Raw genomic sequence first — 23404 nt, 5'->3', positions numbered from 1 at the left:
GGACCGGCGGGACGGCGGAGGCGGGACGGCGCCGGGACTCGTCTGCGCCTGCGCGGCGCGACACAAAGCGGCGTGGGCGAGGCGGTGGCGCTTGCGCGGGAGGAGCGGCCGGCGCATGCCCGCGAGGGCGGGTCCCCGCCGGGGCGGTGAGTGGGACTCGGCGTCCCGGCGGGGTCGGGTGGTCTGAGGCGGCCTTGTCTCCGCCGTCCCCTGGGCCTGTGGTGCGTGAGCCCGGTGGTGCCGCTCAGCGCTGAGGGCTGACGCCCTCCTCAGCGGGCCTCTGTGTGACGGGGGCGGCGCAGCCCCGCCCGCACCCCTGAGGCGGGAGCGAGGGCTCTGAGGGGGTCTGTCAGCGGCCTGGCCTGGCGGTGTCTGTCTCTGCTGCCCGGGAGAGCCCTGAGGGCAGTGAGGTGGCTCCTCAGGGGGCACAGCCTGGACGGGGTGCCCGACCCGCCCAATATCTGCGGGGCGGGTCGAGAAAGCGATAGTTGGGCATCACTTCTTCTGCCTCTGTCGTGTTTGTGCTTTTCCTGTAGTCCTGCGCACCGTTGTGTCCCTCTGGGATCGAGGAAGTGGAGGGCACTTGTTGGTGTTAGGTACTTAAAAATAAACCTTCTCAGCTCAAGCCGGAGCGTTAAATATTATCTCGCTTATGCCACTAGGTAGTGCTTAGATTAAAAACGCTGTGTTGCATTTCTTTTCTTTAAAACGGGAGTTCTTGGAAGACTTGGATTTATTATGGCCTCATAAGAGAGAAGGACTAACTGAGACATAGCATAAGCTTTCAGTGAAATACAGGACACTAGTGGTGGATCTCAGCTGCCTTAGTGTACTTGGACTCTTGCTTTCTACCTAAAGGAGATGTCTGTAAGATGAAGACAAATAAGATGCAATAAAAAGGAATGAAAGAAATGTGCATCTGTGATCTAGAATGGTTTGTGTATTTTTTTGCAATTTGCATTTTAAATTGCTGAGGTATTAGTTAATGCAAGATTTCTCTTAAATAACTTCCAAAATTATGAAAAAAATCAGTTAAAAGTATTCTTTCACTTAAATGAGTCGAAATTTGGACAAGATGGACCCCGTTGAAATTATCAAATCAACAAGGACCTTTCCTAGCTAATAGGTGTTAATTGTCTCGGTCAGGGTTTGCCTAATACAGAGTCTAAATTGTTAAATTCTTTGCCTACTATTGGGGCAAATTAACAATTACATAGTGAGCAAGGGGAAAAGAATGTTTGCTTTCATAGGTCAGTCTCAGTTTCTTGGTGTCATACTCTCCTAGCAGACATCAGTTTGTTTGAATGACGTCACACAGCTGTTTTGTTTTTCTTCCAGAATGTTTTTGCACTTTTTACATAGATTTGCATCTTCAGATGTTCTTAATTTTGTACTTAAAGTTGTAGAAGGAAAAGTGTTATTCATTGAAAAATTATAGGTTTCAAGAATTTACTTTGTAGCACATCTTCCTTAATACTCCCAAAATAATCTTGAACAAATAAATGCAAAGGACATGAAGCAATCACATCATCTCTTGTGTAACTTGCCAGGCTAAGGTTTATTTTCTTTAGTAACTTTTGACCTCCTGGCATACTCAGATGTTCTAAGACCACATTTAGCTCTGTATTTTCCACAGACATAGTGAAATTCTTAGTGAAACTCAAGTAGATAATATCCTTGAACTTAATGGTGTCAATCTTATAGTTAATTATGCTTCTGTCTACAAAAAAATAGCTAATTACTGTTATTGTTTACTTATTTTTCCCAACATTCAGAAATATCTGAATGCATAATTTTGCAACTCTGTGCCTCGGTCTCAAGAGAAACGAGTTCTTCAGTGTGTTGTCGGAGTCTGACCGTGATCCAGACCAAGGTGGTCTCTCCTCTGGGGTGCTGGTCGCTCGAGGCTGACAGGGAGAGGGCAGAGGTATCCATCCCCTCTTGACATTATTCCCTCTCTGTTGCCAGCAAAAATTAGTGTTAAAAAACCTTGCTCTACTTGAAAAAAGTGTTTCTTTGCTGCATGTGTACCCTTGTCCACATCTTTATGTGAGTGTGCGAGTGGTTTGAGCTGATGTGGGAGGGGACGCCCACGCTGGGCACTGATCTGAGTGCTCAAAACTGGGCAGGGCTGCATTGCCTGCTGCCGGCTTTGTTTCTGGAATAGGAAAGTTACAGTGAGAGGAGAAATAAAAGAACCTCAGCAGCAGGAAACTGGGTCATTTGCTTATGAAACTACAATCAAAGTCCTGTGATGTTTTATCTAATAGATGTGGGAAAAGCACAGCCAGTGTGGATTCGACTGGGCTCCTTACAGATGTCAATAATGATCACTGCTGTCTTTAGAACAGGCGTGGTGGTTCCCAGACCCACTGTTGGTGCCCAGGAGCATGGTGTTAAAGCGCTCACCTTGGAAAGTAGCCCTTTTTCTATGAAAAGACTCAGTCATAGCTCTTAACTGCCGGGACAAATGCCACTTCACAAGGGGCAGGTGATTCAGCACTCCCTGCTTGCAGCTGAAGCTGTGCCATTGCCCAGAAGAGAATTCAGGGCTTGGCTCAGGAAATTCAGGATTCAGTTACCTGGACACTCACAGAGAAGGGGAAAATTCTGGTTTCCAGTTCTAGCCCAAGCATTAGCTCTGTATTTTTTCCTCATATTGTTTTGAATAGTCTACATGTGGATCAGAAGTCAGATCTTGTTCCTTCCACCTACTTAAGAGTCATAATCAATAGTTTAGAGAATCACGGTTGCTTTTGTCTTTTATAGATAGTTATCTGAGCCTTCAAAGGAGAGTGAAATAATGAAAGAATACCTGCTGTGTTGCATAAGCTGGGGGTTTGTCAGTACTTCAGATATACAGTAAGATTAAACTGTGAATTGTGAGATGGCAGTAATACTTGTATTTACTATGTGAATATATGCCAGACACTTCTGTGTGTGTGTGGTTTGTAGCTAAGGAGATTGACTGGGTGTGGCAGCCACGATGAGCAGGGTAGTCCCTGCTGCTGTATGGGAGCCTGGCACTTGAGTCAGTGACAAATGTTTCATATCTACAGCATTCCTGAAAAAGGTTAACTGCTTGGGCTGACTGCACTTCTGTTTACACACGTCAGATTGGTAGGTTATTCAGCTTTTTTGCAAAACCACTGATAGTGCCAACTAGTAACCGTCTGCAATGAATCTCAAACTCATTGATGTGTGTGTTAGCAATTGCAATAATCTTTATCAGTTACTGCAGTAACACCAGTATCTCCATTGTAGTGAAAGAGACATCAGTGTTTAAACTATGCAGATTTATATTGTCAGGCATCGTACAACAATGTGAATGTAGTGTCGAGTAAGGAACACGTAAATTAGTTTTCTTCACGCTTATCTCTCTCTGAATATTTTACTGGTTTTAAATTATCTGCTAACCTGTGTCTGTAGTGTCTTTTGCTATGGTGTTTTAATACTAAATGCAAAATTAAAAGGCTATATGTTATTGTAATAAAAAGTTGCCACCATTTGATGTAGGGCTGCCTTCTTTGATTAAATACACTTTTTTGTAAGCAAAGACTATAGACATTGGTTGGTACTTCAGTGTAGAAACCACCTGCCTCTATGGGGAAAGGGACTTTTCCTGATCAGACGAAGTCAGAAGTATACATAATGTAATCACGTATTCAGATACTGGCCACTTACTGAGAGAACATATTGCATGTTTTGTGTTTTTATAGTTCCATTAAGTCAGATAAATCTTGTGATCTTTACTAAACGATTGCAAAAGATGGGCAACCTAGAAGAGAAGCTATTTACGTTGGATATTTGTGTTGCATCAGCATGAACAAATATTATTTCTGTATATTTGACTCATTCCAAAGTCCAGATAGTACGTGACAAAATCAGTGACATCAGTGATACTGCTATCAACAGAAGCCTGCTCACTTTACACGTTCAACTAAGTGGCTTCTGTAAAGGGTGGAATCTCATTATTAATCACCTTATATATCGCAAAACATTACTTGAAATTTGCTCGATCATAGTTCACTCTGGTGTTGTGGAGAAAGCAGGAAATATACAGTCTTACTGAAAGAACTGCAAAGTAACTGAAAATCTCATTTTCAAATCAATACAGATAATTCATAGTGAATAATATTTAAAAAGCCAGGAATAGAGTGCTCATTCACAAACATTAGTTTTTTAATATTTTGCAAATATTTTGTGTCCTGCTCTTTCCCTGCGAGTGTGGCACTGAAGCCCAGCACTGTCTCCCAGCTGGCTGGGCAGGAGCCCCGTGAGGTGGATACATCCCTGCGCTTCTGAGCACACGGCTGCCTTCCTCCTCCCTTCTGGAAATGCTACATGCCATCTAACAGCTCTAATCTTTGGAGCACTTGACAAACACTGTCACTGCCAGGACAAATTCTGTCACTATCATGACCAAATAGAGAAATACATTATTTCAGTCCCATTGAGGAAACAGTAAAGTTAGCTAACTTGCCAAACGTGACAAAAGCATTTAAAGTCAAGAAAGTAGAGACCCCAGTTCAATAGCTGCTTGGGCACATGCTTAAATTCCTTCCTTTTAAACAAACGATGTAAACATCTGTGCAATATCCTGCTAAGCTTGTGCGAGGAGGCTTTCGGCTTGCTGATTGCTGGTGTGGTGCTCCGGTCAGCGTGGCTCATGATACAAGTACTTTCTTTGGAAAAGCTCTCCTATTGTGCAATCTTTTCCATAAGCTACATTTAAGCACATAGCAAATTATTAATACATACGAGCAGTTGTCATGGAGATAATATGATACAAGGTGGTTTGTTTTATTTAATAAGTTACACAAACTTGGCACATCTCGTATGCTTTGTATGGACAATTCCTACATAATATTTCCTGCGTTAGGAAAGGGATAGATATTTATCTTTGCTTTTTGTGCCAGCACACTATGGAGAAACCACTGTTTCTGGCTTTCAGATGGTTGGGTTTAGGAATTTGAAAAATGTAGGACTTGTGTTTTGTTATTTCAAATTGCAATATCTTAGCAAGGGGCTGCATTGTTCACTTCTGTGAAATCTCAAAACACAGTGTGATAGCTGAATTATGGCTAAAACCTTTGCAGGATACATTTTGTCTCCTTATCTTGGTGCATAGGCTTACAGCAAAATGCAGTAACTAATGCAAAAGCAAGCAGCTGGCTAATGTAGCTGGGGAGGCTTCAGGGCTGTAATGAGGATTGCTTTCCTTGGAATGAGCCTGCAATCCTATTAAATGCCTTTAAATCCAGGAGGACTTAGTGCCTTACCTGCAGACTTAAGGATATTAAGCCTGATCTCTCCAAAATGTTTTGCCCTTGGTTGTCATAACACTTCTGCTCTTTAACTGTGCCCTTGCAAAGTGCTGAGACAATGGAGAAGTGCACAATGCAGTTCAGCCAATAAGTAGGACTCTTATGTTTGTTCTGTGCCTCTTTTCCTCGTCTTGTCCTGGATATCTTGTCCTATTATGCTTAAGCCAGACAACACCTAACTGATATAGCCATTCTGTTGCTATTTGAGGGAATGAATTAAATTCTCTGCATATTATAGCCGTTGCACTTTTTTATTTTTCCAGATATTTACTCTTCAGGTAATACTACATCACAGTTGGTGTCATAATGACCTTCATCTGGGCCAAGCAACTGAAGAGTTAAGCTATAGAAAGACTGCAAGAAAGGATTGCAGCAAAAAAACATGAGGTATTCCTCATTCCCTTTCCCGCCAGGTAAATGTATGTTTCCCTCATAGCACTGCCAGTATCTTGTAGTGAAGGAAGCATGAACCCAGTTGGGCAGTACCTGTGACCTCTAGAAGTGTGTTAATGTAGTATCTGTGTTGTTTTGGAGGTGTCACAGATGTCTTGCATGACAAAACAGGTATGCACCACCTGCTAGAGGTGCCTTCTCTAAACTGCTGCCATGCCATCCAGCTCAGCATCAGCTCTCCAGCTCAGTTCCAAGCAGTGCCGTGTCCTGCCTGCTGCCTAAATGCTTCCTCTGAATAGACTGGAGAGGGAAGATTTCTTTTGAAATCTATTTATGTATGTGCTAAAGGACAAAGGAGAACCGTGATATATTCACTGCACAGGCACACTTATTCTTAGATCATGATTTAACTTCACTGTGGTTAACAAGTGTATTATTAGTAATAGCTAGTTACAAATAATAACCTGACCTTATTTTTAACCTAATACTGAATCAGATTTCATTGTAATAGGTGGATTAACTGCTGTGCTTTGCTCTTTGAATATTATCATTCAGAATTTCAGTGCCTTCCATCTTGGGTATTAAAAATAGGTGGCAAGTTGGATCATTTTTATTGTTCCAAATCTAGTTTGCAGCTTTACATAAGTGTTCTCACCAAAAGCCTTATTTTAAAGGTGAAGTGGAAGAATATGCTGTAGCAAGATGAAATTATTTGCACTACTGTAGCAGGGTAGCCAATGTAGAACTGTCTCTTTTTTGAGGAAAGTTGGAGAGCCAGATTAATATTCACAAAAATAAATATATTAATGAAAATTAAAATGTGTGGACTGACTCACATTTGGCATTCTAAAGTCATGTGTTGTCAGCACACCTCAGTCCCAAGCATAAGGATCCTTGGCAATCCTGTATTGCCCAAGCAGAAACTATTAGTCATGCCAATTCAATGACAGTCAAAATATTTGTGAGTAATAATAGTAAATATATACACATGCAAAATGAAATAACAGTGGTAAATCACCTGGAAAGAGAATATCCCCAGGTGGATGGAGCTACACTTGATAAACCTGAGCTTCCTCATTAGTAACACTGTGTTCATAGGTATTATCTCCATTTTTACTAGCTAAGACTACTTACCCTTCCAGCCTTGAGCTGGGTCACCTTTCCCCACCTTTCCTCATCATATCCATCAAACTCCTGTGACTTGATAAGGATGGAAGACTGGTGGGAAGCATCAGTGGTCAATCCCGAGAACATTAGATACTTCCCTTCAGCTGTAACAAACTCTTCAGCTCTCCTGGTGATCACAGTAACAACAAACGCTGATCTCTTCTATTTGAACAACAAATTTTATTTTTTCATCTCCTATTTCATTGCACGCTGTGACCTCCCGCTTTGATCAACGTCTTTTTTCTGTCAAAGTTAGCATAATTCTTCCTGATTGCCATTATTTTCCTCCATCCTTTTTCCTGTGTAGAACTTCTTTTCTTACCCCTTTCAGCCTTACTGAATTGGATTTAGTCAAATGATCTGCAACACCTCATAAGCTCTGGAAACATCATTCTAAACTGAGAAGCTTTTCTCCCTGAAGTTGTGTATAAGATAAATATCATGAAAGTAAAAAATACACAGTTATAAATTTGACTAATAAAAATCTTACATTTGGCAAAAGGATGAGAAATGGCCATGAGGGGTGACCCGTTAATCTCACTGGTAGATGGTAATGCCGAAACTCTCAATATTTCAGCTGAAACTTGGATCGTACTGGCCTGTACTCTGTCTAACCTCCTTTTTGATGTATATTGCGTTAACAATAACTGCTGAGTGCATTCGCTGGCCAAATAACACCTTCCTTGTGTTGGCCTCAGAATGCTCAGCTATTATATTGTATTGCATGTCTGTCATCTAGATGCTACACACACCCAGCTGTTGGATAAAACCTGGACTTATGCTGGGCTGTCCCAGTGCATCCTGGACTTGAGCTGTGTTTGCTGAATAACTAGCTGAATTTCACTCATACGCAGTAAGAGCATCCAAAAGCTGTCAGTCTGTACGTGCTCAAAGACAGGAACTAGTGCTAATGTTTCTTGCTGCCGTGGTATTCAGAAATTTGCTCTTGGGAGTACATATGTAGCACAAACATAATGTTAATTTGTACACTTCACCAATGTGGTTTTCCTCCTCAGATTACAAACTGAAAAGATCAATGAAATTATGACTGTTGTTTTCATTGGATGAATAATTACTCCATAATTAAATAATGATACCGAGTGCCTTATCAGAGAGAAGAACTGGTTTCAGAAAACTGTCATTACCTTGAGCAATTGGATTTTTTTCAATTCCATAACGAATGTATATTATTACAGGACTGAATGAATGCAAAGTATATCACAACAGTGGTTCATCCCTGTTGCACAGAATGAGAGGGGGAAGCTTGCCAGCTTCACAAGGGTGGCTCTCCATCATGGAATCACTGGCCCAGTGCTTTGGGACACTGCACAGCAAGTTAAATTTTGATTCACGTTTTACTATCAAAAATAATCTTACAAAGCCTGGCTGAACTTCCTCAGAAGAATGTTTATATCAGAAATGGCACCTTCCAGGCACCAAGCTATGATACAAATTAGTCTTAACAGTGTAAGTATTAAACCTACCATTCTTGTGTTGCAGCTGTTTCTACATGAAATCCCTCAATGTATGTTTTTATAAATTTCGCTCTCTGTCCTGACTATAGTTGCACTTCCCTTTAAAAACTGGATCTATTACAGTGGAAAAATCATCCATATTCATTCTTTTAGTAGTCAAAAAAACTGTATTGTATAGCTACTACTGCTCCAATTTTTTTACAGTGTCCAACTGGAGACAGGCAAATGTATCAAAATCTATCAAGAATTACTGGTGCAGATAATAAACAATGTAAAAGAATTTCCACAATAAAGGTGTGTACATTATAGTAGCCTTGAGATAGGGCTGACTTATTCCAAAACAAGTTCTTCTGGTTTTATGTGACTATTTAATACAGTTCTGTGTTCAAGAAAATAACTCTTGCTCTTAACTCTGTACTATGAAACCAGTAGAGCAAGAGGCACCACATGCTGGTGAGCAGATCAAGAGACGGGAGTTGTCTCGTGTATCTGTTTAAAGATTTCCAGAGCCATTTCAACTCCGACTTCCCCTTCTGTGAAGTGGTACAGCTACTATTAATTTTGCTAGTTATATGAGCAGATATTTTTGAACTGAAACACACTTTCTTCAGAGTGTAAGTTATCTTTCACAGAAAAGTCATAACTATTGGGTGAACAAACTCATTATTGTCTTATGTCTGTGAATGAAAAAGCTTCTCAGCAATGTCACTGTATGCAAATACTTGGATTTTGTTCAACTGTTTTAAATGTAAATGCTTTCTACATATCATCTAGAAGAAGAAAAATATACTCCTTTTAAAGAGGGTAGCCTGTCTAAAAAATACTGACAAAGAGTATCTATAACATGGCTTTTCACTTACTGTATTTCTGTACCCTCTTTTGCCCCAAAAGATTCTGCAGTTTTCAATGGCTTGCAGGCACAAAAGTAATTTTACTTATTCTGAAAGGCAGCTGGATCTAAGAGGAAGGCAGAACCACAGCGCTGGACAATAAGATTTCTAGGTGAGTGACCGACTAATCATTTATACCCTTGAAACTCCCAACGCATATTTTTAAAGTTGGGGTGGTACCAGCGAAGTACAGCTTACTGTTAAGTGAAACCATGTAAGGAACAGATGCTGGCAGTCTGAGTATGATACGTACCTGTGCATCAAAATCACTTCTAGTCCTCTTTTTATGATGGGATTGTGAATTGTACTTTTTTGTTTCTGTAATTAAAGGGTGGAACAGATGGTGAGAACTTGAAGAGCTGCATCCATTAAATTAACATAGAGAATGTCTCCGCATTATAATTTAATATAATGGGATTTTACTTCAGTGAAATAAAACTATACAGTTTAGTGCTTGGGAATGTTTACTATATGAGAAACTTCACTGTTAAAAGATTTCACTGCGTCATGATATGAGTCTCTGCCAAATACCAATCATATGACCAACCCAGTTAGAAAAGGGTGTTTCTTCATGCCAATATATTTCACATGCCACCCTACAGTGAGGCTTTTTTTGACTATACACCTGTGGATTTTGTCACACCAAAGAGAGACAATGTTGTCTGACTGCGTATGGTTAAAAAAGAGTAGTTATTAATAAGGACAAGCTGGCTGGTCTAGTATTAAGAATGGTGTAACAAGAGGGGTTGGATTTGATATGATTTCAGACATAGAGTTAAGGCAGACAATCCAAACTAAACATCGATACTAGTAAAAATCAATGAATGTTTTGGCAGTTCCAGGAATCAAGATGCTATTCTTTGGATGGCAAGCAATTTCAAAAGTTCAGAAAACAAACTTCCTCGTTTCTGTTGAGACAGGGGTTTGAATTACTATAGTTAAGACAGAAAAAGAAAATCCAAAAGTAGAGGTGTGAATTTTATAAGCAGCAGTGGACACTGCTGGGTTTTCCTAAATCTCAGGAAATTTATACTTAACTGTAAATATCTGAGTGAAACTTGTCTAAGCTCCATTTTGGGCATCCTGTATTTTATTACTGAAATGCTTTTTATCCATGGAAAGTTACAGCAAATGTTTTGTACTAGTGATTCTTTAGTCCAGCAAGCTTCAGCTGTAGATACATTACACTAACCCCTCGCACAGCTCCATGATGGCAATTGATACATTGTCTTTTGATTATTAGAGGAATAGCCTTTTTATGCAGATGCTGAGATAGGGATGAAATCATTATGGAAAATAGGACTAGAAAGAACAGAGACTCACAATAGGCACAAGTGTTTCTGCTGCAACCCTTATTTCAACTAAAATACACTGCAGATTAACTTGCCTCAGTGACTACTGAACAAGAAAGTTCAAGGGGCAAGCACACGTACCACAGAAAGTTTAAATTACCGTTCCCTTCAGTGTAATCTGTGAAATCACTGTTACGCAGTGTGGGAATAATTGAGAGGTCACAGAGGATTATGTGGACATTTATGTTTCATTCTGGCTGAAGTATGTTCAGCCCCACTGATATCAACAAAATTGTTTCCTTCTTCAGTAATGCTGTATTTGCTTCTAGGACTTAATGAAAGAAAAACATGTTTATTAACTGCGTATATTTATCTCTCACTGACATCTCAGGTTTTCAGATTTTCAGCATCCAACTTTTGCAATGTTATTTCAGACATACTGAAATATGGTGTATGGAAATGAAAAATAGGATGGTTAATAGTTTCAGAATCTAACACATCTCTCCCAGAACAAAGCAGGACGTTGCCTTAATGGCAGTGGGTTTTGCCAGGGAACCTGGTACACAGTGTTTTAAGTCTTTGCCTGCCGCTGGATGAGATGTGACGTATCATTCCCTTTTCCCTGTTTCCCCTGGTCGGGGAAGGAAAACTTCTGTAAGCTCTCAGTGGAGAAATGTCTCCTGCGCTGGCTGTTTCTCGCTTCTCTACTTCAACTACTAGTTTATCCTTCCTCTGCATAAAAAGGTAGGGACTTGTGGTTTGGAGAAACATTCACACAGCTGAAGTAAAGCCTGTGGTGTTACTGAGCAGTTTCTCCTTTGATACCATATGCTCTTCGAACTGCAGCAAAACACATTCTATGAGATAATTACCAGCTGTATTCAAGTGACTCAAGGGAAGATTTGAGTTCTGATTTTTGAGAGGGTGTTTGTATATCTGATGTAATTTTGTCTCATCACAGTCTGCGTAAGCTTTCTGTGCAGCAGAACAAAGGAAAGAATTAAGCAACGAGTCCAAAATACTTACACTAGGAAAATAACTATTTTGTTTCAACAGCTGGTGCTACTTTTTCTCCATTAAATGGAAAGAATGCCATTGAACGGAGGTTTAAGAAGTTACTGCTTTTACTATCAGTGGTGTCCCACAACCAACAAGAAAGGAATCTGTTTGAAACACTTCAAAATAACGCTTGATGTAAGGTACTCTTTATCTAACGCAGTCTCTGACAATCAGTCTTTTCACTTGGAAAATACACTTCTGCAGTTGAGCAACTGTGACATGTTTCTTAAATATTTATCCATATATGCAATAAAATAATAATGTTAATATTAATTCCTCTGCAGAAAATGATTAAAAACAAATAGAAACTGATGGCAAAGAGCAGAACTCCTAGAGCTGCACGGTTAGTCTGTGGTAGATCCTCTTGCACAGCTCATGGCTGGTGACTCTGAGATCTGGACGTGCCTTCAGCTGCATCACTAAGTGCAGTAGAGATTTCTGAATTGAGTAGTTATTTCTATATTATTCACAGAAGCACTGTTTCCCCCACCTCGATTTTCTTCCAGCAATGAGATTCCTGCTTGTGTTATGATTTCCTCTTTCTGGTGTTATGTTTGCTGACTCGGCAGAGTGGGGGGAGGCATACAGCATGTAGGCAAATAATTACTTGTTTTGCAGGGGCAAAGCACTGAACAGCAGAGATTAGTTGATTTTCTGGTCTTCTCTGGCCACCCTTTAAAACCTGATAGTTGTTTGTATCTGAACAAACAGAGCACATTTCTAAAAGAATTCAAATACCAGTCTTCTATGGGGAAAGCATCATATTTTAATACCAACTCTAGAATAGCATTTTCCATCAGTAGCTCTCTTGCAAAGTCAATACCACTTCACAGATGAGGGATCTGACCTCTTCAGCAATGAGATTTGTTACCCATCTTTGCCAGCAGCACAGCAAGGAAAGAACACAATCCAGACATCTAGGCTAGCATCAGGTCCAGATGGCCACTTTAAATGGAAAATATTTATTTATTTATTCTAGGAGGATTTCCTAGGTCTGTCTCCCTGTCACGCCTTTTTTTTCTTTGAGCCTCATAGATACTGTTTTTCTTTCTGGGATCTTTGAGGTACGCTCTTCTGTCTCCTGAGCTGGGATACCGTGAATGAAATCTGCTTTTCTGAGCACTAACTGGACCCGTAGCCCATGTAAGCATTTTCTGGATTGGGTGACTTTAAGCTCCCAGATCCCTACTTACCCCGATCCATCAAAATAAATTTTAGATAGGATTATATGGGAAAACGCATTAGGAGAGGAAGAGATTTTAAAAATAGTCTAGCGTCTAAATCTCTATGTAATCGTGTCTAATTGTCCCAGTATTTGAGCACAGGGCATGGAGCTGTACTAGCCCAGTGTTGGCAAGGATGACCTACGTGTAGGAGATATGCTTTACAAATACTTACATATTTTTGAAGCATTCTGAAGTGTTGGTTACACCCGGGTGATGTCATTAAAGGTTTATCTATAGTAAATCTGCTTTCTTCAGAGGGCCAGTGCGGCTTTTTCACACCCACATGTGACAACCCATAAAACAGCTGTTACAGTTAGAATCTGTCAGTCAATGCTTTATTAATCCTGCCATGGCAGGAACATTGCTCCTGCATAAACAGGCTGGCAGCAAACCACAGGCCAGAGAGCAAAATCCAAAGTACTGCACTGTCCTGATGCTTAAGTTTAATAAACAGCGCAAATCTAAATAGGAAGAAATTAAGATGTGCCCAGGTTGTCCTAATTTTGATGGTGTGACTTTTTGTTGCCACAAAATGTTATCCAAAACTCTGATCCTATTTCAAGATTTTATATTGTAATTGTTGAACTTAAGTAGTTACCATAAAGCCATAAAATAAAATAAATATTTATTTAAAATTTAAACATAAAAATAGCATTCTATATTTTTTTAACATTCCATTTTTAACATTTTCATCGTTTTCTGACGTTTTCTACTAGGTAGCTTAGGGTGTTTGTATTTTTTTTTTTTTGCCTAGCAACGTCAGTGACCACCTGGAAAGCGCAACAGAGAAAAGCTTATGAAAAATTTTAAATATGTTATAACAAATAGGAAAAGTTATCGCAATTAGACATGGAATTTGCTTCCTGATTCCTATGATAAATGACAGCTTTTAGACTTCATGGCTCGTAAACTCTTTCAGTTTCTTTATTGTATTAGCTTTGCTGCTCAGCAAGATTCTTTAAATACTTTACAGACACCTCATGATATCAGATAATGTAATGATCCGGCAGTAATTGCTTCTCTCAAAAAGTACAGGGTGGACAGAGAGCCCCAGTAACACTTTCCATATACCCCCAAGGACACAGTTTCCGTATAACCCAAATTCCTACCAGTTTTAGTTAAACATGTGGAATGGCAGTTTAGCTCGCCCCCACTAGGTATTTTTCTAGTTCCAGATTTTTTTACTGCCTGTGCAGGTAATTTATGCTCAGTTCACACCTGGGGAACACCAACAATCGTAGATACTGCCCGGCCTCCTGAATCTTCCTGTAGTTATTCTGCTGTTAATGAGTAACTGTTCATCTCCCTGCAGACCCATTATCAATCAGGGCTAGTAACAGAAACCAGCACGATAACTATAAAATACCTCTTAATTTTCTGTTAGGTTGGTTGTTTGTAATTTGTGTTCTCTAAGTAGATTTTCCTCTCAGAAGCGCATGTTTGCATGTTTTCCCTGATCTTATATTATTATGCAGATTACTCATATATACATTTTAGCTACTAATCGCTGTAGTATGCCATTAATTCATAGTACACTCAGTTAATTTAGGTGTGGATACTGGAGAAACATAATTAAACCACAAATACAGTATCATAGCTATGCAATTACTTTTTTTTTTTCTTTTTTCTTTAGATACTGAATGGGCCAAGTTATTGTAGGGGGGTTTGGCTTGTAAAGCTGGGGCTGCAGCCCCACTTTTCCCTGTCCCCCCCTGCCTCGCTCTTCCCTTCCCAGGCTACTGTCTCGGTGGTGCCACCACAACTTTGTGAGGCTGTTGTGCAGAAAAGGGATTCAAGTTCAAAACAACCATCTTGGGTCAGATTATTTTAGTCCAGATCAAGCCCCTGACTGGGTTCACTGTGCAACCCCAAATGGCAATTGCGCCAGCACCACTTGAGAAAGATGTGGGACTGGAAAAAAACACCATGACTCTGGGCTGCATAAGGCAGAGCTGCTGCCAAAGGAAACATTAATCAAGCTATACCAAATATTTATTTTGAAACAATTTTAACATAAAGTTTCAGAACACTCGTAGATGAAACGTGTTTAGTTGTTGGGATAAAAGGCCACAGCCAAAGCTAAATCTGGCTTCTAATTATACAGAATAAGCAGATACAAAATTAGACTCTATGAAGTCTAAATAGGTAATTTCACAGTGAATATTTAAATACTACATATTTAACAATAAAAAATATTAAATATTTTAAATCCTTCATGCCTGCCCTTCTGCTTGCCAAGCTACAGCCTATAATCAATGTTTAGGAGTAAAGGGGTTTCCTGGGCTATGGTGGACCACTAACTCTAGCATCTCCTCACATCACTGTTAAAAGTACACCAAAAATAGCTTTTGGCTAAAATATCCCTTCTCACTTTTTCACAATAGCTTTATTTTTGTTAATGATGCTTGGGCTGGAAAATTTAAGAAACGGAGGTAGCTGAAACCATACCTTGTAAAAATCTGTTGTTTAAAAGTTTAGCACATAGGAAAATAACTTCAGTTCAAACTGTACATAATGTTTTTAATCTGGCAAATGTTTTCCCTTTAAATGATAAAAGGTTAAAACCTGAACTAGAAATAATCCTGTTGGCTGCTCCAGTTCTGGAAATTTTTATGAGCCAAGTTTTGTTGGTTTTTTACTGACCCTTATTCCAGGTGTAAGTCAGCCAGCGATTGCTTACTCCACAATCATGACTGATTTTGTACAATCTTCATTTACTTTCTTTTATTTTTGGAAACTATGACAAAACCTCATCTGAAATACTCAGTCCAGGGTTTCTTAACGTACCTGGAACAAAACAGCACATGATCATCTAGAAGAGAAATATTCTGTAATAACACACAGAACCCCAAATGGTGTCCCCTATTCCCTAACTGGAAGATCCTTTAACAGGTGCAGAAGTTTTTGATGCTGGTGTTTAAAACCACATGTAAAATATGAACACTTTAGACAGGAAAAGTAGGAAGGTATCAACCTAAGAAGACTTCGAGGTAGGATCCCCCATGCATTTTCCCCCCTGCAGTACCAGTGTGTTAGAGTTACAATAACAATTTTATGCAGCAGTAAATATTTTAAGAAAAGCAGTTCTTGCTTTCCCAAATCCTGGACCATTCTGACAGTCATTAAAAACAGCACTTCTCATCTTTAGTAGTTCTACATCTTTGTTATTCTGCGCTTTGAACAAAAATTAAATTTTGTTTGTTGTAAGAACCTGGCTTTTACCTCTAGTAAGAATCTGACAGCAAAAACTGATATGATCTTTTAAGTTATGTTGAAGAATATTTTTTTCTTAAAATTATATGCCAGCATTGAAAGTAAATCTGTTATTTAACAACTCAGCCAAACACCTCATGAGTAGTTCCAAGGATAATGCCAATTGTGTACTTGAAAAATGGAGCTTGTCAGTGAATGACACAAATGATAGTTTCAAGTCCTTTGCAGCAAAAAATACCGACATTAACATCTGCATAAAAGACAGGAATCCATACAGCACTTGTGTTTACAGCCAGCCTGGGATTTCTCAGGGTGAAGGCAAACACGTAGTGTTGCTGTGTCCTTGTTGGAAGCGGGTACAGTGGTGACATCGCTCTGCAGCCTCTGGACTCGTGGAGCAAATCCCATGGATTTCAAAAGGCTCCACAGCCACACCTGCTGGCTGGCGGGCTCAGCACTGTGGAGATGAAGCCAACAGTGAGCTTTTTAGAGAAATCACTCTAAACCAATGTTTAATGCTGTATCACACCGTGATGCCCTCAGTATGTCATTAAGAAAAATGTAAACAGTTTTTAAAGTATTATAAAAAGTGCTGTAGGGAGGTTCTTGTAAAAAAATCTTTGTTCAAAAAGTTAAAAACTGGAAATCACATTTCCTCAGCAACCTTAACCCGATAGCCTTTGTTTATACATTGAAAGGTGATTGCATGGTATGTGCTATTTTGATTGTGTAGCTTGTTTTACTCAACCTCTGTCTGGGCAGCAGCAAACTGGTTTTTCCTCTCTTCAGTCTGTGTCTCCTTGCTCTGCAAAGGGCCAGATCTGGTGCTGTTCCATGTTAAAATTTATGCCTCTTGAGGAGCAGGCTCAGCACAGTGAAGATGTGGCGAATGTCTCTGAATCCACCCTTGTTTGTGTAGGATAACATTTAAGTAATGTTTTGTGAGAGATCTTGCAGAATTTTAGGGAAATACAGGCTTTCGGAGACCTTTTGGAACATATTCAGGCTGTGCGCACACACAAACCGAGGACAGTTTGCAATCTACAGGAGTGGCTAGTTTACCAGTGTGCACATATTTATGAATTTATATCTGTTCCTATCACTAGATTATTCATCAATTCAGATCATTAGGTTATGAAGAATCTTTTAATCTAGTGCTATTAGGTGTCCATTCTCAAATTATCATTTTTTTGTCATTGCACCTACATCTAGGATGTCTGGATCTTACTCTGCCGCTGTGTAACCTAGTTCACGGTTTTTGGCTCATCTTTCTGAATTGGTACAGCGGGTGGGTGGAAGGTGAGTTATTATTTTAGCTGCGAGTTCTAGGGTAGGTAAGGGCCCCAGAGTTTTATCTAAATTATACTAGGGAGAATATTCCCTTCAGGAGCACTTTGCTGGCAGAGTTCTGTCCCAAAATACTCCTCTGACTCATTAGCTAGGGGTTATGAATGGGGTAGCTGTGGTAACTATGCATCAACTCAAGGCTTTTTCACCTCCCATGCTGCCCCTTTCTCATTAAAACAAATGATCTGTCCCTGTATCTTTATTTCCAAATGGCGTTTACGTGTGCTGCCCTATCCTTTATGTTTCTGTGGATGTGATTCACATGTACAGAGCCTGCAGTTCTTAGAGTCGTGCAGTTTTTGAGCATGGAACAGGAAACAAGAGACAGGTACCAAACAACTTTGATCTTCTGGAAAGATGATCTTCAGCCAGGAAAATGTAACATCTCTGACTGCAGGTTCTTCCTCCAACATGTAACATCTCTGAGCATATCAGAAGATACAACGGGTTTGCAGCCCAGCTCAGGTGGATCCAGGCTCATGCTGGCAGTGTTTCCAGAGCTGATTTTACCTCATCTCACATTCGTACCTTCCTCTTCTGCATGCCGCAGGGATATTGCCTAACTTTAAGACTGCTTGCCTGGAGCTTCATAAATTAAAAGGCCTGGGTGAGAAAGATAGGATCCCTATCCCAATAAACAGAGATATTCTTCCGTAAGCAGTTTAGAACATCTGATTTAGGAGTTTAATTATTGCCCAGTTGAGGTGATGCGAAGCATTTTCAGAGAATCTCTGCTTCTCTTCCATTGGCTGTTCGGATGAAAAACAGATGTTTCTAACCTAAACAAATCAGATGTCTGAAATAGATGGACTAATACCCTCTAAATGCGTAGGAAGACACCGGCTTCCTGTATCGTGTCCTCATTCTGAAAGAACATCCTCCGTCCCTCCATTGCCATTTCACTTCTGGCTACCACAGCTGGATGATGGTGGCCACTTCCAAAGTGGGTCACTTTACGATGTCCCTTTATGCTGTCTCTGGATGATTCATCTTAAACATGGGAAAGCTAAAAGAAACCTGAATAAACACATTAAGACAAAATAAAATAAAGCTCTCAAAATGTGGAAGGATTTTGTAGGGTTACAAAGACTTCTGAGGAATCAAAGTAGCCTAATGGGTAAACTGCTTTCCCTTTCTTCTTTCTTACACTTCAAAGCTCCGTTTCAATTTAAGTATTAAACTTAGTTGTTATAACACCTTCTGCAAACCATCTGTAACACAAAGTCAACCCATCATCAACCAAATCAATGACTCTGGAGATTTAAACATATTTCCCACAACAAGTATCAGAGATTCACAAGGATGTAACAGAGCCAGAGGGGAGGAGTAAACCCTCTCCATTGCTGTAACTCAGCTGCAGGAGGAAAGCTTGGCCCCTGGCCTTTCCGTTTCCCCGTCCCTCACAAATGAATGAGATCCTTCATTTCTCTGCAGCAACTGCATTTTCTATTGCCGGAGAAAGGATGAGTCAGAACAGCCTGCTGCTGGTGAAAGCTTCACTGGTCTTTACTCATCACAGTGCTGCATCGTTTTTGTTTTCAGTTTTCCTGGTGTTAATAGGTTATTAGCAATGCCTGGTATCACCACTAGCATTCTGGATTAGTAAAAGAGCTTTTTGCTTGCCATTTATTTTAAGACTTAATGAACAAGCTCTCTTTGTGGAAGAAGACATGTTAGGTTTGCTCTTAAAAATTAAATAGAGCAAGCTAATAAAAAAGAAAATGTATCTCAATTAGATTATTCTTCCTCCATCTGCTCTCTCAGATCTTTTTATGACAGGAAATTGCCTATCGGATTTTTGATTTTGCTTAGTGGAAATGGCAAAACCTAAATCCATTCTCATTCCCACTGACATCAGGGGAAACAAGATTTGATGTCTGAACAGAACACATTTTTTAAAAAAAACTATTAGTGTCTGCAACTGCATCTTAGTGAATATAGTAATTATAAGTGAATTTAAATTAACTACTTATGAAACTGGGGACTGGCATTTACACTCCTGAATCTCCTTGGCATTTCTGAAAATTTTAACTTCTCTAATTAGCAATTTCTGATGTGCCACATTCATCATGTGTGGACATCTCAGTTAAACCCACTGAAGTCCTCATACAACTTAGGGAGACGGACTGTAACTGAATGGGGTTTCTAATAGGAAATAGCATCTCCAGTAAGGCAGTGAGCTGGGCAAACCTTTTCCTTACATTTTTAGGATGCTGGACTTCAGGAAGTACCATGCCTGAAAATCCTGGGCTCTTTATAAAATACTCTTGAAGAAGAGGTGTCCAACTGCTTGACAAAAGGACATTATGAATAGATAATAAATTAGCTGCTTAAAACAGATATAAAATTGTGTACCATATTCTTATTCTTGTGTCCACACAGGAATGGCTAAAATACATTAAAAATCTCTCCTCAAAAAGCCTGCTGTCTTCAAAACTGAAGTGAATCCAACTGCGCCACACTGCTGCATTCCTGTCTGTTCTTCCTCTCAGAGGAGGAGGATGTGTAAGCGCAGATCCTTCCTGCTGACTCATTCTGCTCCATATTTGAGGTTTGAGAATAAAGGAATTATCACAGGTTGTTAAAAAGCTATTTACCTCCATGTTTATAGTTCAACACTGCCAGAATAACCTCTGCAATGTACTGTTATTATTATTACTAAGAGTAATAATAATCACTATCTAACAGCATGAATGAGCGCATACAGGAATTATCATTCCATAATTCCAAACCTCCTCTACAGAATTTCATAATAGTAGGTGGACAATAACAGAATTTTATAAAATACAGAGTATTAGCGGGAATTAATTACACACTTGGAAAAACTTCCATGTTTCCTGTAACGTGCACTGAGGATCCTGGTAAGAGAGCCAAAGCAAAGTGATGTCATCCACCGCTGACAAAAGAAGGCCACCTGGGGAATCTGGGACAGGGAACTGTGAGCTGCACCGCTGGCCCCGGGAGGGCAGGAGCAGAAGGAGAAGGCAGGAGGTTAAGCCTTTCGGCCAGTTCTGCTTTCCCTCTCCCGTAGCCTGATGTAGCTTAGGACAGGCAAGAGCTCAGAAACAGACGCACCCACAGCAACACCGCTCCCAGGCGGGATAGTTAGTAAGCCAGCAGAACTCACACATATTCCTTCACTCTTTAAACAGGAATTGCTTTTGTCAACATCATTTCCAAACTTTGTCTCCAAATTTTAAATTTAGTTTAGATGCTCGTTTTAATTTGACAGCAAGGCATTGTAGAAACAATTTGTTTTCATGCTGTTCTGTGCGCAAAGCAGCCTACAAGTCACCAATACCCTGGCAATGATACAGGTCTGATTTTCAAGCCATTTCCCCCTTGTTACACATGTAAAGCTGCTAACCTGTAGATTCTTTATATCTCTCATTGTGGTTTTGCTAACATTTTTCCGGTTTCCCATACAATATTTTAATGGCTGCTGTCTGTCCCATGTCCTTGTGCTTGCACTTCACTTCTTTAACTTCCACTTTGGCAAGGATCTCGTACACCTTCCTCTGTGGTTATTTCTTCATAGGAGAACAAACGTTTTAACTGATTTGAGGCATATACAGTTCTTTAAACACATATTTATATACGGTGTTTCGAGGGGAGCAACACCTGAAGACGGCAGCACGCACAGCATCCCAAACGTTTCTGCAAGTCCTTGAGGCCCCCAATCCCTTGGTCCAGCTGGTTTTAAACATACACGGGGACGACAAGAACCAGCTTTACACTCATACACGCTCCCAGAGGCATCCCCAAGCGCCACCTTTAAACGTGTGCCATTAAAATACGGAATGCAAATTTTAAATAATATAAACATAGCCCCATCTCCTAGAAAACAAAGGTGCGACCAGCGTGACTGGGAAGGGCCTGGGTATCTGCCTTATCGCGCTGTTCCAAAAACCGCTGATGGTAGTTTTGAAAACGGCCTCTCCCGCGGCCTGGCCCCGGTGTCGCTTCTCCGTGAGGCCGGCGCTGCGCTGAGGCCTCAGCCGCCACTTGGCCTCGGCCGCCGCATCTCCGGAAGGCCGGCGAGCGAAACGGGCCGAGCCCCGGGACCGGAGCCGGGCCCCAAGCCGGACCGCGGGACCGCCCTCAGCCCCGCCGGGTCTCCCGGCCGGAGCCGCCAGGCCCTGCTGCCATGGCAACGGGCGGGGCGGTGGCGCGGTGACGTCAGGCGCACGGCGGGGCGGGGCTCTGCCTCGCGCCGCTTCAGAGCGGCGTTTCCCGCCGGCGGGGCGGGCGTTGTGGTGTCGCCGTGCTGTCCCCTCAGCGGGAGCCCGTGGTTAAATGTGTCTTACTCGGGCAGACGTGGCCGCCTGTGCTTCCGCGGGTCGTGGCGTCAGGTAATGGAGGGTGTCCGGCTGCGCCGGGCTGGTCGAGGATGTAACTGCTGCCCCCAGAGGCAGAACCGCCATCTCCCTGCTCCGATCTTCGCAAAAATAAATGAATACATGCGTGAAAGTTGAGGGAATTCGTTTGGGGTTTTTGAGGAACCCTGACGCAGGTGGCCGCGTTGAGCCCGTGGAGAAGTGGAGTCACTGAGAACAAGTGTTAAACCCCGTCAGCCGGTTTGGTGGAGAGAAGGAGGCGGGTGCGGTGGGTTCGGTAGGCGGTAAATAGGAGCACTCTTCATTGAAATACAGCCAAACGACAACCATCAGTAGCTTCCTGCCAAAGAGCATGCGTCGAGTAGGTCCACACGGATTTTTCGAGTCTGGTATTTTTCTTGAAAGCTTGAAATGGGGTTGGTGGCCCTGACAGGCACAGAGGGCTCAGGGGCTCTGGAAGGTGGGCTGGGAATCGGGACACATTGGATCAATACACTGGCTGCTTCCAGCTCTGCTGCTGTGTAGATCAAATCACCTCTTAATTCTCCTCTTCGCTGTGGCACCGCTTAGTGGCTCCTATATTGGAGCTGAGGATGAGGAAAACAATCATTTCTTTGCCACACGAAGTATTGTCTCTCCTCAGCGGCCGCTGCAATGAATGAGAACAAAAACCAGTTTCTAAAAGGGGACTTGGCTTATTCATTTCCCTAATTTTGGAGTCTTGGGCTTGGCTGATGTTAATATAAGTAATTCTTCCCAGAGGGACACTGCAGCTTGAGAGAGTGACCTGGAAAAAAAATGAGGTTACTAGGAGGATGGATTGTTCTAACAGGAAAACAAGTAGTTTGGTTTCACTGTTACTTCTCAAGCTTCCTATCTCACAATGGGACAGAGTTACCTTAGAAATGCTTGGGGTTTGCAAAATGCTACACAAATGTAGTGTTTACTCAAGATTACTACAGAATGACTGTGCTGCAAAATGCTACTTTCTTATTTAATGTAATCCCCTACCAAATATCACTTTTGGGGGAAAAATAGGGATAAAACTGAATGCGAAACAGCTTTACGATCAGGAAGTTATTACATATATATTATATATATATCAGTACTATTCAAGAAGTTTGTAGAAGGAAAACATTCATTCATGTTCTAGACCCGGGCAAGGGCAGAGCCTCTTATCACTACAGTTGGGAGTGATTTTTTGAAATTATCATAAGATATAGTTAATTTCATTTTAAAACCTGCATGTGCCATACAATCAACAGAGCAGAAGTTGCAGCTAGTTCTTCAGAGGGAAGAAAAAAAAAAGTTTTCCATTTATTAATAAAACTACCAGCCACACCTGTGGAAGTGCCAGATAGGATTAAAAGGAAAACTTTCTGTTCAAGAACATCAACACACTGTTCCCAATGTCACTGCTGAGCTGTTATTGAAAAAGTTCAGAAGACAGGTGGAAACAACATAGGATTTGATTTAGTTCTGGTGTGGTGCCTGCTGTTGGGGGTTTTCTTTGTTTTCATTCTCAATGCGGGCCCTGAGCTCTGAGTGTAGGGGGCTTGAGAGGCACTTGATGTTCAAAGGGTAGAGCTGCCCCTGGGGCAGGGGATGCTAGAGCACCTGCTAGTAGTGAAATAATGAGTGTTCTTAAACCGGGTTTCATTATTTATACAGGTCCAAG

The 23404-nt window shown here is 41.0% G+C and overlaps 1 long non-coding RNA gene across 4 annotated transcripts; it reads left to right on the top strand.

Annotated features, from left to right (window-relative positions):
- The first annotated feature begins 11 nt into the window (after window positions 1-11).
- On the top strand, window positions 12-19940 carry LOC135994116 (uncharacterized). 4 transcript variants are annotated; one of them, XR_010606958.1, is made up of 6 exons: window positions 12-146; window positions 5591-5740; window positions 8084-8354; window positions 9254-9364; window positions 11601-11738; window positions 19772-19940. It is a non-coding gene; the product is annotated as an uncharacterized LOC135994116 (long non-coding RNA). The 4 variants fall into 4 exon arrangements; XR_010606957.1 differs by lacking the exon at window positions 19772-19940 and adding an exon at window positions 19599-19695; XR_010606959.1 differs by lacking the exon at window positions 19772-19940 and adding an exon at window positions 1776-1927 and having other exon boundaries at window positions 11601-13430.
- The last annotated feature ends 3464 nt before the right edge of the window (window positions 19941-23404 follow it).

Source organism: Caloenas nicobarica, chromosome 13 (assembly GCF_036013445.1).
Source record: "Caloenas nicobarica isolate bCalNic1 chromosome 13, bCalNic1.hap1, whole genome shotgun sequence".
Lineage (NCBI taxonomy): Eukaryota > Metazoa > Chordata > Aves > Columbiformes > Columbidae > Caloenas > Caloenas nicobarica.
This window is presented reverse-complemented; position numbering and strand designations above follow the sequence as displayed.